The sequence below is a fragment of the Nerophis lumbriciformis genome, linkage group LG18, assembly GCF_033978685.3.
Source record: "Nerophis lumbriciformis linkage group LG18, RoL_Nlum_v2.1, whole genome shotgun sequence".
Lineage (NCBI taxonomy): Eukaryota > Metazoa > Chordata > Actinopteri > Syngnathiformes > Syngnathidae > Nerophis > Nerophis lumbriciformis.
The window spans coordinates 34,798,489-34,816,918 of NC_084565.2; the positions used below are offsets into that span (position 1 = coordinate 34,798,489).

The window sequence follows — 18,430 nt, forward strand, 5'->3', positions numbered from 1 at the left end:
ACTTTTGTATGCGCATTAAATCAACAAAAAAAATCCTGACTTTGGAGCAATGTTCACGGACTCTAGTATTTGGTTCTCTATTAGATGCAATGGTTTTCCGTATTGGGACCATGATTTGGGTCGTAATTTGTTCACCAATCCTCATATGGAAGCTACTTTTCCTTGTTTGGCCTGCTCAGTGGCCTTGTGGTTAGAGTGTTCGCCCTGAGATCGGTAGGTTGTGAGTTCATATTATACCAAAGACTATAAAAATGGGACCCATTACCTCCACTCAGCGTCAAGGGTTGGAATTGGGGGTTAAATCACCAAAATGATTCCCGAGTGCGGCCACCCCCGCTGCTGCTCACTGCTCCCCTCACCTCCCAGGGGGTGGAACAAGGGGATGGTGCAAATGCAGAGGGTAATTTCACCACCAGGGGTGCAAATGAGATCTCTATTTTTTTGTGTTTCGTATCGTGCCGATGACAAACGAGTCACTTTGGGCAACCCAGCTGTAGAAGCTAACTGTTAATGGCCACTATAGTCTTAGTACCGTAGTGTATTTGTTCATCCTATGGTCACATATGGGACACGGGTTGTCTTACGTCAGCACCGGAAGTGGTAAAATCAGCTGTTCACCTGGCGGGTTTTTTCGGAGATGAATAGGGAAGTCCTTCTTTAGCTGCCGTCTTGTTTTATCATATATTGCTGCCTTTGCACCTGTCAATGTTTACTTTTGTATGCGCATTAAATCAACAAAAAAAATCCTGACTTTGGAGCAATGTTCACAGACTCTAGTATTTGGCTCTCTATTAGATGCAATGGTTTTCCGTATTGGGACCATGATTTATGTCCTAATTTGTTCATCGGCCCTCATATGGAAGCTACTTTTCCTTGTTTGGTGTTTCAAGAAGGGTAGAAATACAAGAACACACACACACACACACACACACACACACACACACACACACACACACACACACACACACACACACACACACACACACACACACACAGAGAGAAACACACATTCTTGTATTTGTTACCTTCTTGAGACATCCAAAAAATGCCTACCTCTTTAGGACCAGCCTTTCTAGATATATAAAGATTTGTATTTACAACATTAATAATATATACATACTATGTAAATATAAAAAAGCTTGTTGTGAAAAATGGGTTAGAATTTCACAAGAAAAAGGTCACAATTTCACAAGAAAAACTTAGAATTTTGGCATTATTATAATAAAAGTTGGAATTTTAATCAATGCAAGTCAAAATTTTACAAGAAAAACTGAACATTTGAGCAATATTATGATAAAAGTTGGAATTTTACTCAATAACAGTCGCAATTTTACAAGAAAAGCTTAACATTTTGGCAATTTTATGAAAAGGTCGTAATTTTACTCGACAAAAGTCACAATTTTATAAGAAAACTGTCAAAACACCTCTAAGAGCAGCTCTGTGCAGACACACGCACACTCCTCAGGGGGTGTTTCAGTCGACTTTGTGTCGCAACGATGCCGCAAAAACCACCGTGGCATCGAGCACACGTAATGAAACATGCAAGCCAAAAATGCACGCTGGCATACACTCACCACAGGCACGCAACAGCGAGACACGACCATTTTGCGTGTCACAAATGTCACAACGTGTGTTTGCGTGCCCGATTGGGTCTACTGTATTCCCGACCCGACCTTTCACCCCGTCGGGAATAAAAGAGGCGGAGGGACCGGAGGGAAACTCAAACAGGTTCCAGGTGGTCCACGGGGGACACTTACAGTACAGCTTGAACTTATAGTAAACAAAAAAGTCAACATTGTACCGGATGACAGCATTTCTTAAAAATTCTACAAGCGTAAAATAATTTCTTCCACATTAAAACACAATTGCAGCTTTGACTATTGGCTATTGGAAGTAGTCTTTGCCATTAAGTTGATTGTGCCAGTCCTGTATTTAATTGAGTGTTTATACTGTAAGTATTATACTTCTACTTACTACACGCCAATCATCTGATTGCATGCGTCTTAGTTGTAGTTTTGATTGGCAAATTTGAAGGTGTTGAAATTGCCGTGTAAAATCGCTAATGCTAAATAGTAGCATGTAAATGGGAAAGTTAGCACATTTTTGTTTTAATGCATTCTTTTATGTTGGAATGCCACATATAATATTTTTTTTTTGTTGAAAATTCTGGCTATCGACAAGCGTAAAATATTTTCTTCCACATTAAAACACTTGCAGCTTTGACTATTGGCGATTTTTGACAACTTATTTTGAAGTGTTAAATGTTGGAAAAGGCTTGATTAGGTTGTTGCGATCGCGTAGCATAAAGGCTCCTATTCAGTTGTTATATCTTATTTTCTTACACCTCTGAATCTCCTTTGTTTGTATTATTTAATATCACTGTGTCCAAGGTGGGTTGCCGTCATCAGGAAGTAGTCTTTGCCATTAAGTTGATTGTGCCAGACCTGTATTTACCGGTAATTGAGTGTTTGTACTGTAAGTATTATACTTCTACTTATTACACGCCGGCCATCTTATTGCTTGCGTCTTCGTTGTAGTTTTGATCGGCAAATGTGGAGGTGTAGATTTCGCTAATGCTAAATAGTAGCATGTAAGTAGCAAATCCAATGTAAATTAGCATCAAGCTAGCACATTTTTTGTTTTAATGCATTCTTTTATGTTGGAATGCCATATATAATATATATTTTCTTGAAAAAATTCTGGCTATCTACAAGCGTAAAATATTCTCTTCCACATTAAAACACTTGCAACTTTGACTATTGGCGATACCGATACCGATGAGAACCCGATTTTTGACAACTTATTTTGAGGTGTTGAATGTTGGAAAAGGCTTGATTACCACATAGCATAAAGGCTACTATTCAGTTGTTATATCTTATTTTCTTACACCTCTGAGTCTCCTTTGAAAGTATTATTTCGTTTCAGTTTGTCCAAGGTGGGTTGCCGTCGTCAGGAAGTAGTCTTTGCCATTAAGTTGATTGTGCCAGTCCTGTATTTAATTGAGTGTTTATACTGTGAATATTATACTTGTACTTATTACACGCCAGCCATCTGATTGCTTGCGTCTTAGTCGTAGTTTTGATCGGCAAATTTGCTACTGTTTCTACTGTTGCTAGAAGCTCAGTGGATGCCACCTGTGCAACAAATCCAGTCGTGAAATTTTTGATGTACGAGTCTGGGTTTGGAGGTTACCAGGAGAACGCTACATTTCGGACTGCATTGTGCCGAGTGTGAAATTTGGTGGAGGAGGAATTATGGTGTGGGGTTGTTTTTCAGGAGTTGGGCTTGGCCCCTTAGTTCCAGTGAAAGGAACTTTGAATGCTCCAGGATACCAAAACATTTTGGACAATTCCATGCTCCCAACCTTGTGGGAACAGTTTGGAGCGGGCCCCTTCCTCTTCTCACATGACTCTGCACCAGTGCACAAAGCAAGGTCCATAAAGACATGGATGACAGAGTCTGGTGTGGATGAACTTGACTGGCCTGCACAGAGTCCTGACCTGAACACCTTTGGGATGAATTAGTACGGAGACTAAGAGCCAGGCCTTCTCGACCAACATCAGTGTGTGACCTCGCAAATGCGCTTTTGGAAGAATGGTGGAAAATTCCTATAAACACACTCTGCAACCTTGTGGACAGCCTTCTCAGAAGAATTGAAGCTGTAATAGCTGCAAAAGGTGGACCCACATCATATTGAACCCTATGGGTTAGGAATGGGATGGCACTTCAAGTTCATATGTGAGTCAAGGCAGGTGGCCAAATACTTTTGGCAATATAGTGTATGTTTAGAACCCCAGCTGACCAGCTGCTAGACATAGTACCTGCTTTACTTACAACGCCTCATACAAACGCTACCTCCGAGCTTCCCACCCTCCCGTACCCTCTGCTTCACCCACGCAAAATGACACCAGATGTCACATCAAGAGTCCCGTTTGGCCGCAGCCCTGCAGCCACATGAAGAATTTGCGGAGAATTCCAGGGGGAAATATTTGCGGCGCGGCTCAGCATGAAAGCTGTCCCTTAGCTTTAATGAGCGACCACATGACTGACTGGCTGACTGCGGTGCCACGGCAGCTAATGGTGGAGGGGAGAAGCGTATTGGGTTCGTGCCCACGGGACGCTGGTGAAGCTGATTCCTCGGGGCTAAAAGCTCAAACTGCAGCTACTAATTTGCTTGTATAGCACTCACCCAAACACCGCTTACTACTGATCATGTTTGAACATAATAAACATGTGTAGACGCCGCAAAAAAATACCAATTTGTACCGTAAATGCTCTTATCTTTATCCAATATACCGTATTTTGCGGACTAGAGAGCGCACCCGTATATAAGCCGCACCCACGAAATTTTAGATGGAAATTTTTTCCCCATATATTAGCCGTATCGCAGATATATATGTAGCTAAATATATTTTTTTCCAATCAGTGTCTGTAACGCTTAAGTTAAAGTTAAAGTACCAATGATTGTCACACACACACTAGGTGTGGTGAAATTTGTCCTCTGCATTTGACCCATTCCCTTGAACACCCCCTGGGAGGTGAGGGGATCAGTGAGCAGCAGCGGTGGCCACGCCCAGGAATAATTTTTGGTGATTTAACCCCCAAATTCCAACCCTGGATGCTGAGTGCCAAGCAGGGAGGTAATGGGTCCCATTTTTATAGTCTTTGGTATGAACCCACGACCTACCGATTTCAGGGCGGACACTCTAATCACTAGGCCACTGAGTAGGTGGCAGTAAAACGGATGATCAAACAAAACAGAAGCCATTGTCATGGACCCACTCGCTGCGCAAGCTAGCTCTCCGATCAGCTAAACAGACTCAATAACTCCGCGGTGACGTTTTGGTGAATTTACTGAGAAAATTGTGAAACTGAAACAAAACAAAAACAATGCTGTTGTAACTTAATAATACTAACACAGACACTTGTAAACAGTTAGCATATTAGCTTACGATAGCACGTACAAATATGCATGCAAACACGAGACATCACGGGTGAGAAGGTTTAGTAAGTATAAATTGTTTTAGTTATATTGTAAAACTTATAAACGTTGCTTGGGGTGATGCATGAAGAATCCGTACGGATCAAACAAAACAGAAGTCATACTAGCCGCATCGGACTATATACACGTAGCAAAATTAATGATTTACTCAGAAATATTTTTTTCCAAACAAACAGGGCAGTAAAACGGCTGATCAAACAAAACAGAAGTCATCGTGATGGACACACCAGCTGCAGAAGCTAGCTCTCCAATCAGCTAAACAGACTCAATAAGTCCACGGTGACGTTTTGGTGAATTTACTGAGGCATTTGTAAAACTGAAACAGTACAAAAAAAATGCCGTTGTAAGTTAATAATACTAACACAGGCACTTGTAAACATGTTAGCATATACGCTATCTTGAGTACATTACGTTAGCACGCATAAATATGCATGAAAACCCTCCTACAGACATCACACATGGGACGGTTTAGTAAGTATGAATTGTTTTAGTTGTGTTGTAAAACTAACAATCATTGTTTGGACGACTAGAAGACAGAACGGCCCCTGTACTTCCGGTTCAAAGTGCTAAACAGAAGAAATTACTGTAGACGTTCGCCTCTCAGAACCTGCGGTGAGCCAACCAGTCCAAAAGATGGCGCCGTAGCACAAACAAGGACACGCCTTTAATAATACTAACGCAGACACTCGTAAACGTGTTAGCATGTTAGCTAACGCTAACGACGCTAGCGTCATTACATCTTACTTACTTAGTAAGTATAAACAGTTTTAGTTATATTGTAAAACTTACAAACGAACATAGAGTAGAAACGCTATGGATGGCTAGAAGAAAAAGCACCATCAATAAATGGAGGGACACTGCAGCACCTGCAGTGAGCAAATTCGTCCAAAAGATGGTGCCATAACACAGACAATAAAACAGTCTGTCCGTGTTTTTAATAAAATTATTTTTACTTTTTGTTATAGTTTATTTATTATTTATGTATTTATTATATAGGCGCTCTGTCTTACAGGCCGCAGGGTTCAAAGCGTAGGAAAACATTAGCGGCTTACAGTCCGGTAGTATGTTAAGTTAAAGTTAAAGTACCACTGATTGTCACACACACACCAGGTGTGGTGAAATGTGTCCTCTGCATTTGACCCATCCCCTTGATCACCCCCTGGGAGGCGAGGGGAGCAGTGAGCAGCATCAGTGCCGCGCCCGGGAATCATTTTTGGTGATTTAACCCCCAATTCCAACCCTTGATGCTGAGTGCCAAGCAGGGAGGTAACAGGTCCCATTTTTATAGTCTTTGGTATGACTCGTGTACAGTCTACTAAAGCCAACAGGTGGCTGTAGGCAACCTCCTGATGTCGTTTTTTTTAGATTATTATTATTGAGTCCAGCTTTATTTACCTCTGCATGCCTTTGGTATTAATGCTGACTCAGCAGTTTTCTCCTTACCACACACTGGTTGTGTTGTGAAATATATTTGTTCATAAATGACCATATGCTACTTTCTCATGCACTCCAAATACTTCTTCAAAAAAAAAAACCTGTCTCCAATTAACGCCTCTTCCTGTTGGAGTTCCACGGTTATAACTCAGAACTCAGTCATGGCATAACTCGCGGGGAATTTGTCTAAAAGTGCACGCAAACAGACTCCTGACCTCCTTGGCAAGTGTTTGTGTTTATGCCATTTAAATTCCAAATAGCTTCCATTTTTCTTTTTACAAGACTGCGGTCCACTTCTTGTGTACTCGCTCGCACAAAAAGCAAGAAAACAACCGCGGCTAATTTTGGAAAAGCTCAAGTCTGGATGCGGAGCGCAAAACAATCGCCTCGCCGTTTTTGATTCGGATGTCGCAACTCGAGGTCCGGTCGTGGGTAATTACAGACCCAAACAGGCTGCTCGGGAACAGGAAAAGGCCGACGATATCGCAGCCAAATTTCTGTATCACGCATGTGTGAGTCCATCCTGCTGTGTTTATGCATCATTAGCAGCTTTGATTACCATAAGCAATGCACGCTAAAGAGGCCCACTTTTTAGCGCACAATTGTTGCCTGGGGTTGTGTTGCTGGTTGCACGGACTTAAATGTGTGGTTAACACACATCCAGGATAATCTGAGCCCTACACACGCACTTTAAAAAATAGCATTGTAATTTCAAAACTGGTTAATAATTACATTATAGGTAATGTAATGATGCCAGAGTCGTTAGCATTAGCTAATATGCTAACACATTTGCGAGTGCGTTAGTATTATTAACTTACAACGGCCGTTCAGTCTTATAGCCGTCCATAGCGTTGCTACTCGTATGCATTCTTCATTCATCACTCCAAAGCAATGTGTGTAAGTTTTACAATATAACTAAACCAATTCATACTTACTAAACCGTCCCATGTGTGATGTCTGTAGGAGTGTTTTCATGCATATTTGTACGTGCTCTGGTAATGTAATCAAGCTAGCGTCATTAGCATTAGCTAGTATGCTAACACGTTTGCGAGTGTGTTAGTATTATTAACTTACAACGGCCGTTCAGTCTTATAGCCGTCCATAGCGTTTCTACTCGTATGGATTCTTCATTCATCACTCCAAGCAAAGTTTGTAAGTTTTACAATATAACTAAACCAATTCATACTTACTAAATCGTCCCATGTGTGATGTCTGTCGGAGTGTTTGCATGCATATTTGTACGTGCACTCGTAATGTACTCAAGCTAGCGTCGTTAGCATGAGCTAATATGCTAACACGTTTACGAGTGTGCTAGTATTATTAACTTACAACGGCCGTTCAGTCTTATAGTCGTCCATAGCATTTCTGCTATTCTTCATTGATCACTCCAAGCAAAGTTTTAAGTTTTACAATATAACTAAACCAATTCATACTTACTAAATCGTCCTGTGTGATGTCTGTAGGAGTGTTTTCATGCATATTTGTACGTGCTCTGGTAATGTAATCAAGCTAGCGTCATTAGCATTAGCTAGTATGCTAACACGTTTGCGAGTGTGTTAGTATTATTAACTTACAACGGCCGTTCAGTCTTATAGCCGTCCATAGCGTTTCTACTCGTATGGATTCTTCATTCATCACTCCAAGCAACGTTTGTAAGTTTTACAATATAACTAAAACAATTCATACTTACTAAATCGTCCCATGTGTGATGTCTGTAGGAGTGTTTGCGTGCATATTTGTACGTGCTCTCGTAATGTACTCAAGCTAGCGTCATTAGCATTAACTAGTATGCTAACACGTTTATGAGTGTGTTAGTATTATTAACTTACAACGGCCGTTCAGTCTTACAGTCGTCCATAGCGTTTCTACTTGTATGCATTCTTCATTCATCACTCCAAGCAAAGTTTGTAAGTTTTACAATATAACTAAACCAATTCATACTTACTAAATCGTCCCATGTGTGATGTCTGTAGGAGTGTTTGCATGCATATTTGTACGTGCTCTGGTAATGTACTCAAGCTAGCGTCGTTAGCATTAGCTAATATGCTAACACGTTTACGAGTGTGTCAGTATTATTAACTTACAATGGCCGTTCAGTCTTATAGTCGTCCATAGCGTTTCTGCTATTCTTCATTGATCACTCCAAGCAAAGTTTGTAAGTTTTACAATATAACTAAAACAATTCATACTTACTAAATCGTCCCATGTGTGATGTCTGTAGGAGTGTTTGCATGCATATTTGTATGTGCTCTCATAATGTACTCAAGCTAGCGTCATTAGCATTAGCTAGTATGCTAACACGTTTATGAGTGTGTTAGTATTATTAACTGTCGGAGGCAGATATTTACATATATCCGTATTTAAGTGTTACTTCTTTATTTTCATAATCATATTACAAAACAGCTAGTGTTTTTCTTCCAATTGTGGTCTTTTGGCTGTCTGCAAATACTGTGTGCTAACCTTGACTATGGAATGTAAGGAGGAGAGATACTCCTTCTTTTATCTCTTCTTATGTCCAGGTGCAGAGGACAATGGGCATGTGTTTGGGCTGGAAAGACAAGACAGCGAGGGTGGGAGGGAGAGAGACTTTATAGAATAGAAGGTTTCCATTTTTTAGATCAGACCATCTTGGCTGCGTGATTGAATGTTCTATGCTGGACTGGTCTCATTATATTTGCAAAGCTTTGCAAATATATTACAAAATACCTATTCTGTCTCTGGTGGTTCTTTTACTCAGCTTGAAGTGTCGTGAAGAGCTTGGGAGTGACGACCAGAAATACTTACAACGGCCGTTCAGTCTTATAGTCGTCCATAGCTTTTCTACTCATATGGATTCTTCATTCATCACTCCAAGCAAAGTTTGTAAGTTTTACAATATAACTAAAACAATTCATACTTACTAACCCGTATCATGTGTGATGTCTGTAGGAGCGTTTTCATGCATATTTGTACGTGCTCTCGTAATGTAATCAAGCTAGCGTTATTAGCATTAGCTAGTATGCTAACACGTTTACAAGTGTGTTAGTAATATTAACTTACAACTGCCGTTCAGTCTTATAGTCGTCCATCGCGTTTTTACTCGTATGCATTCTTCATTCATCACTCCAAGCAACGTTTGTAAGTTTTACAATATAACTAAAACAATTCATACTTACTAAATCGTCCCATGTGTGATGTCTGTAGGAGTGTTTGCGTGCATATTTGTACGTGCTCTCGTAATGTACTCAAGCTAGCGTCATTAGCATTAGCTAATATCCTAACACATTTGCGAGTGTGTTAGTATTATTAACTTACAGCGGCATTCTTTTTGTGTTTCAGTTTGACAAACTCCTCAGTAAACTCACCAAATTGTCACCGTGGAGTTATTGAGTCTGTTTAGCTGATTGGAGAGCTAGCTTGCGCAGCGAGTGGGTCCACGACGACGACTTCTGTTGTGTTTGTTACAGGCTAACGACGCTAGCTTGATCACATTACGATAGCACGTAGAAATATGCATGCAAACACAAGACATCACACATGGGACGGTTTAGTAAGTGTGAATAGTTTTAGTTATATTGGGAGGGATGCATGAAGACACGCAGACGAGGCGGAGACAAGGCGAAATCACAAGGCCCCCAGCACATTCCGTCACGTATTGTGCGTCCTGGACCTGCTTTGCATGATATATGTGACCACTCCTTTTAGAGGCGGCCTCAGTGATGTTGACTGTGGAACTCCTGAATAAATAGAGGGACGCGGGAGCTGAACCTTAGAGCGTAGGGCGAGACTGTGACTAAGTGTGCAGCTCCATGCGTTCTCCTCATGAGCTAAATTGAACTCTGTCTCTGCATGGTTCCTTGCTTCTTGTCTGATTATTAGATGTCATCAGTGTTTGAACCTGACAGAATGCATACGAGTAGAAACGCTACAGACGACTAAAAGACTCAACGGCACTCTACTTTCTGTTGAAAGCACTAAACAGAAGGACACTGCAGCACCTGCAGTGAGTGAATTCATCCAAAAGATGGCGCCATAGCACCGACAATAAAACACCCTCTCAGTGTTTTGACTAGTTTAAAAAATAGAATAAAAAATATATAGAAAAATCCACAAATTAGCCGCTCTGTCTTATAGACTGCAGGGTTCAAAGTAGCTTATGGTTCAGAATTTATGGTAATTGGACCAACCAGACTTGTGTCTCGCGTGACAAAAGTGTGCGTTCTTCGGCCTTGCGGAAGTCGCTTCTTGCCAGAAATGTGATCCGCTCATCTGGCCTTTGTTTTTGTTTTTTTACGAGAGCAGATGAAAGGCATGCTGGAATTGTTTGCAAGCTTCTCCTACAAAGCGGTAAAAACACATTTGCAACATCTCCAGGAAGTCGGAATCCGTGCCACATGTTGGTGCTACGACTACGGCAGGGGGTGTCAAACGTACGGCCCGAGGGTCGGATCAGGCCCGCAAACAGGTTTTATCCGGCCCACAGAATGAGTTTGCTAAGTATAAAAATTAAGCTGAAATTTTTGAATAAAAGAAACTGCTGTTCTAAATGTGTCCACTGGGTGTCGCAATAGCAATTATTCGTATCTTTGTAGATGATGCTACATATGTCAGTCGAGGAAAATGGTCAAACTACATAAAGTCGCGATCACTTGTAAAGAACATAATGTCATGGCTGGCTTGAGTTTACAATACTTTCTACAACTCTTATTTTTTTGTGATAGAGTGATTGGAGCACATACTTGTTGGTCACAAAAAACATTCATGAAGTTTGGTTCTTTTATGAATTTATTATGAAAATGTGAGCAAATGTGCTGGGTCAAAAGTATACATACAGCAATGTTAATATTTGCTTACATGTCCCTTGGCAAGTTTACCTGCAATAAGGCACTTTTGGTAGCCATCCACAAGCTTCTGCTTGAATTTTTGACCACTCCTCTTGACAAAATATACAAAGTATACATACAGCAATGTTAATATTTGAAACAAAAATGGAGCTGTTTGGCCACAATACCCAGCAACATGTTTGGAGGAAAAAAGATGAGGCTTTTAATCCCAGGAACACCATTCCTACCGTCAAGCATAGTGGTGGTAGTATTATGCTCTAGGCCTGTTTTCCTGCCCATGGAACTGGTGCTTTACAGGGAGTAAATGGGACAATGAAAAATGAGGATTACCTCCAAATTCTTCAGGACAACCTAAAATCATCAGCCCGGAGGTTGGGTCTTGGGCGCAGTTGGGTGTTCCAACAGGACAATGACCCCAAACACATGTCAAAAGTGGTAAAGGAATGACTAAATCAGGCTAGAATGAAGGTTTCAGAATGGCCTTCCTAAAGTCCTGACTTTGGGACAATGCTGAAGAAACAAGTCCATGTCAGAAAAACAACACATTTTGCTGAACTGCACCAATTTTGTCAAGAGGAGTGGTCAAAAATTCAAGCAGAAGCTTGTGGATGGCTACCAAAATCGCCTTATTGCAGGTAAACTTGCCAAGGGACATGTAAGCAAATATTAACATTGCTGTATGTATACTTTTGACCCAGCACATTTGCTCACATTTTCAGTAGACCCATAATAAATTCATAAAAGAACCAAACTTCATGAATGTTTTTTGTGACCAACAAGTATGTGCTCCAAATCACAAAAAAAAATCATGTTTTTGTTATGTTCTGTTAGTTTTGGACTCTTTTAGTTCCTGTTTGACACCTGAGTTTGTTTTAGTTACCATGGCTACTTATGATTTTCACCTGCCTCTGGTGTTCGGGACGCGCACCTGCTTCTAATCAGAGGACTATTTAAGCCTGCCATTGCCAGTCAGTCGTCCTGGCGTCATTATTGGTTTCATGCCACAGTTTTGTGTTTGTTCTATGCCATAGTTAATGCTATTGGTTTCATGCCACAGTTTTGTGTTTGTTCTATGCCATAGTTAATGCTATTGGTTTCATGCCACAGTTTTGTGTTTGTTCTATGCCATCGTTAATGCTATTGGTTTCATGCCACAGTTTCGTGTTTGTTCTATGCCATAGTTTATGCTATTGGTTTCATGCCACAGTTTCGTGTTTGTTCTATGCCATAGTTAATGCTATTGGTTTCATGCCACAGTTTCGTGTTTGTTCTATGCCATAGTTAATGATATTGGTTTCATGCCACAGTTTTGTGTTTGTTCTATGCCATAGTTAATGCTATTGGTTTCATGCCACAGTTTCGTGTTTGTTCTATGCCATAGTTAATGCTAGTTGTTTCATGCCACAGTTTTGTGTTTGTTTCATGCCACAGTTTCGTGAGGTTCATGTCTAGTTTCATGTCCTAAGTTTTTGCCTTAGCTTCCGCGTGCGATCGGCACTTTTGCCTTCGGGTTGTTTTCTGTTTTGCATCTCGTTGATTGTTTCTTAAAATTAAATCATGTTCCTACCTGCAAGTCCTGTCCGGAGTCGTCCGTTTACCTTCCTGGGAGAACGACCCCGCTTTAAGTGAAAACCTCGTCGTGACAAATAAGACTTGTAGAAATTATTGGAAACTCAAGACAGCCAAGACATTATGTTCTTTACCTTTCTTTAACCTACTCAGTGGCCTAGTGGTTAGAGTGTCCACCCTGAGATCGGGAGATCGTGAGTTCAAAGCCCGGCCGAGTCATACCAAAGACTATAAAAATGGGAGCCATTACCTCCCTGCTTGGCACTCAGTATCAAGGGTTGGAATTGGGGGTTAAATCACCAAAAATGATTCCCGGGCGCGACCCCCGCTGCTGCTCACTGCTCCCCTCACTTCCCAGGGGGTGAACAAGGGGATGGGTCAAATGCAGAGGACAAATTTCCCCACACCTAGTGTGTGTGTGACAATCATTGGTACTTTAACTTAAGTGTATGTAAACGTTTGACACCCCTGGACTATGGCCTTGATGCTTGGTCCACAGCGCCTTTTGGCGGCCTCACTCCCACCTGCTCGCCCCGCAGGTCCTGCCATTCTGTCCGCTATTCGACCAGGGAGGCGTTCCCTCACGCCTGCGACACATGCTTAAGCAATTATTGCGTGCATTCCCCTCGGAGAGGGAGGGCTTTTGACAGCATCTGAGGCGCGGGGAGAGGACTGGCAAGGTACTGGGAGGAATCATGAAAGTGGAGCGCTACTCCTTTCGTCCTTCTTTGAGAGGTAGAGCGTGAAGAGTGGAATCGGACACAAACTGAACAAATCAAATCCCGATGTCGCCAGACACGGAGGAAACTCAAATGCTGCGTGTCGTCGTCATTTCTGGGAAGAATATCAGCCTTCAATCAACAAGTTGGCTTTTTGGCGATGCCTCAGAAGTGCGATGACGACCGTAGATCGACACGTAATTGTCCTGGCTGCTCATTCCAAATATTTAGGAATCCACAGTCAACCATAATGGCGGCACCTCAGAAAACGCTTGGCTCTCTATAATGACCAACAGTAGCGTAGTAGGCCTAAGTATCCATTAAAAACAAGGCGGCGGTTTTATTTAACGAGTGTATTTGTTATTTTCCATTGAAGGCTAATCAATAAAGACATCCACGTTAAAAACAAAATATATTTAAATTAAAACATTTAAAATGTTTCTCAATGTAAAAGTTTTCCTCGTAAACTCACAGTAATGTATTGGCTAACTATTACATGCTTTCACAATAAAATACTGCAAATGTTACTGTGAAAGTAATGCAATGGTATTTCAAAATAAAATACTGTATGTTACTTTTTTTGTGATAGAGTGATTGGAGCACATACTTGTTGGTCACAAAAAATTTCATGAATTTTGGTTCTTTTATGAATTTATTATGGGTCTACTGAAGTAATGCAGTGGTATTTCAAAATAAAATACTGTACGTTATTATAAAAGTAATGCAATATTAATTCATAGTAAAATACTGCAAATATTACTGTGGAAGTAATGCAATGTTATTTCAAAATAAAATACTGTATGTTACTTAGAAAGTAATGCAATGTTATTTCACAGTAAAACACTGCCATTACTGTGGAAGTAATGCAATGTTATTTCAAAATAAAATACGTTGTTACTTTTAAAGTAATGCAATGTTATTTCACAGTAAAACACTGCCATTACTGTGGAAGTAATGCAATGTTATTTCAAAATAAAATACTTTATGTTACTTTTAAAGTAATGCAATGGTATTTCAAAATAAAATACTGTATGTTACTTTTTTGTGATAGAGTGATTGGAGCACATACTTGTTGGTCACAAAAAACATTCATGAAGTTTGGTTCTTTTATGAATTTATTATGGGTCTACTGAAGTAATGCAATGGTATTTCAAAATAAAGTACTGTATGTTACTATAAAAGTAATGCAATATTAATTCACAGTAAAATACTGCAAATCTTACTGTTGAAGTAATGCAATGTTATTTCAAAATAAAATACCGTATGTTACTTTGAAAGTAATGCAATGGTATTTCACAGGGAAATACCGCAATTGTTACTGTAGAAGTAATGCAATGTTATTTCAAAATAAAATACTGTATGTTATTTTGAAAGTAATGCAATGTTATTCCACAGTAGAATACTGTAAATGTTACTGTGGAAGTAATGCAATGTTATTTCAAAATAAAATACTGTATGTTACTTTGAAAGTAATGCAATGTTATTTCACAGTAAAACACTGCCATTACTGTGAAAGTATTATTTCAAAATAAAATACTGTATGTTACTTTGAAAGTAATGCAATGGTATTTCACAGTGAAATACCGCAATTGTTACTGTGGAAGTAATGCAATGTTGTTTCAAAATAAAATACTGTATGTTACTTTGAAAGTAATGCAATGTTATTCCAATGTAAAATATTGTAAATGTTACTGTGGAAGTAATGCAATGTTATTTCAAAATAAAATACTGTATGTTACTTTTAAAGTAATGCAATGTTATTTCACAATAAAACACTGCCATTACTGTGGAAGTAATGCAATGTTATTTCAAAATAAAATACCGTATGTTACTTTGAAAGTAATGCAATGGTATTTCACAGTGAAATACCGCAATTGTTACTGTGGAAGTAATGCAATGTTATTTCAAAATAAAATACTGTATGTTACTTTGAAAGTGATGGAATGTTATTTCACAGTAAAATACTGCATTTGTTACTGTGGAAGTAATGCAATGTTATTTCAAAATAAAATACTGCATTTTACTTTGAAAGTATTGCAATGTTATCTCACAGGAAAACACTGCCATTACTGTGGAAGTTTCCATCCATCCATCCATTTCTACCGCTTGTCCCGTAATGCAATGTTATTTCAAAATAAAATACTGTATGTTACTTTGAAAGTAATGCAATGTTATTTCACAGTAAAACACTGCAATTGTTGCTGTGGAAGTAATGCAATGTTATTTCAAAATAAAATACTGTATGTTACTTTGAAAGTAATGCAATGTTTTTTCACAGTAAAATACTGCAATTGTTACTGTGGAAGTAATGCAATGTTATTTCAAAAATAAAATACTGTATGTTACTTTGAAAGTAATGCAATGTTTTTTCACAGTAAAATACTGCAATTGTTACTGTGGAAGTAATGCAACGTTATTTCAAAATAAAATACTGTATGTTACTTTGAAAGTATTGCAATGGTATTTCACAGTAAAACACTGCCAGTACTGTGGAAGTAATGCAATGTTATTTCAAAATAAAATACCATATGTTACTTTGAAAGTAATGCGATGGTATTTCACAGTGAAACACTGCAATTGTCACTGTGGAAGTAATGCAATGTTATTTCAAAATAAAATACTGTACGTTACTTTGAAAGTAATGCAATGTTATTTCACAATAAAATATTGTAAATGTTACTGTGAAATAACGAATAAATGCTGTGAAATATAAAGGTACCTTAGTTTTAACAGTCGTTTGTTGTGATGTAGTACATTCGACAGTATATTTTGACCACAGTATTTTACTGTGAAATAATATTGTTATTTTTGCAACACGTGATCCTGTCCTGGCTGCTCAGTACAACGTGGCCAAACAAAACGTTTAAAAAAACAACTAAAAACCCATATAATCATATAACTACAAGTTTTAAGGATGATGACAGTTTTGCTTTATACTTAATTAAAAACATAATCAATATCAACTCCACAAGAGCCTTTTTCTTGGGCTCTTTTGTGTTTTTTCCATGAATGGCAAAGAAAAAACCCAAACAAATTAAAAAAAAAACTGAAACTTGATATATTGCGACAGAAGTCAAACACACGTCTCTGTCTTGGTATAAAAATGCACTAAAACTGTGAGTTTGTCTGTGTATACATACACAACATATATTAGGGCTGTCAAAATTAACGAGTTAAGTTATACTTAGATATATATATATATATATATGTATATATATACATATATATCCCTAGTATATATATATACTAGGGCTGTCAAATTGCATGATTAAAATCATCTTAAAAAAAGACCGCAATTATTTGTACATAATTACAATTTGATTGTCATCCAGGAAAGAGTTTTATCAACTTGAATGCTTGTCATTTATTTGCACAAAACTTGCTAACACAGGTGAATGACATGATTGATTTAGGTGTATTCACGATTATTGCAATATTTTTGTGATTAATCGCATGAGTTAACTCGTTAATTTTGACAGCCCTAGTATATATATACATATCTAAGTATATATACATATATATATATATGTATGTATGTATGTATGTACAAACCCCGTTTCCATATGAGTTGGGAAATTGTGTTAGATGTAAATATAAATGGAATACAATGATTTGCAAATCATTTTCAACCCATATTCAGTTGAATATGCTACAAAGACAACATATTTGATGTTCAAACTGATAAACTTTTTTTTTTTTGCAAATAATCATTAACTTTAGAATTTGATGCCAGCAACACGTGACTAAGAAGTTGGGAAAGGTGGCAATAAATACTGATAAAGTTGAGGAATGCTCATCAAACATTTATTTGGAACATCCCACAGGTGTGCAGGCTAATTGGGAACAGGTGGGTGCCATGATTGGGTATAAAAGTAGATTCCATGAAATGCTCAGTCATTCACAAACAAGGATGGGGCGAGGGTCACCACTTTGTCAACAAATGCGTGAGCAAATTGTTGAACAGTTTAAGAAAAACCTTTCTCAACCAGCTATTGCAAGGAATTTAGGGATTTCACCATCTATGGTCCGTAATATCATCAAAGGGTTCAGAGAATCTGGAGAAATCACTGCATGTAAGCAGCTAAGCCCCGTGACCTTCGATCCCTCAGGCTGTACTGCATCAACAAGCGACATCAGTGTGTAAAGGATATCACCACATGGGCTCAGGAACACTTCAGAAAACCACTGTCAGTAACTACAGTTGGTCGCTACATCTGTAAGTGCAACTTAAAACTATCCTATGCAAGGCGAAAACCGTTTATCAACAACACCCAGAAACGCCGTCGGCTTCGCTGGGCCCGAGCTCATCTAAGATGGACTGATGCAAAGTGGAACAGTGTTCTGTGGTCTGACGAGTCCACATTTGAAATTTGTTTTTGGAAACTGTGGACGTCGTGTCCTCCGGACCAAAGAGGAAAAGAACCATCCGGATTGTTATAGGCGCAAAGTTGAAAAGCCGGCATCTGTGATGGTATGGGGGTGTATTAGTGCCCAAGGCATGGGTAACTTACACATCTGTGAAGGCGCCATTAATGCTGAAAGGTACATACAGGTTTTGGAGCAACATATGTTGCCATCCAAGCAACGTTACCATGGACGCCCCTGCTTATTTCAGCAAGACAATGCCAAGCCACGTGTTACATCAACGTGGCTTCATAGTAAAAGAGTGCGGGTACTAGACTGGCCTGCCTGTAGTCCAGACCCATTGAAAATGTGTGGTGCATTATGAAGCCTAAAATACCACGACGTAGACCCTGGACTGTTGAACAACTTAAGCTGTACATCAAGCAAGAATGGGAAAGAATTCCACCTGAGAAGCTTAAAAAATGTGTCTCCTCAGTTCCCAAACGTTTACTGAGTGTTGTTAAAAGGAAAGGCCATGT

The 18,430-nt window shown here is 39.2% G+C and overlaps 1 protein-coding gene across 2 annotated transcripts in view; it reads right to left on the reverse strand.

Moving 5' to 3' along the window:
- The window catches only part of plpp3 (phospholipid phosphatase 3), an 87,968-nt gene that overhangs the window by 68,170 nt on the left and 1,368 nt on the right, over positions 1-18,430 (reverse strand). The gene's annotated exons all lie outside the window — the stretch shown is intronic.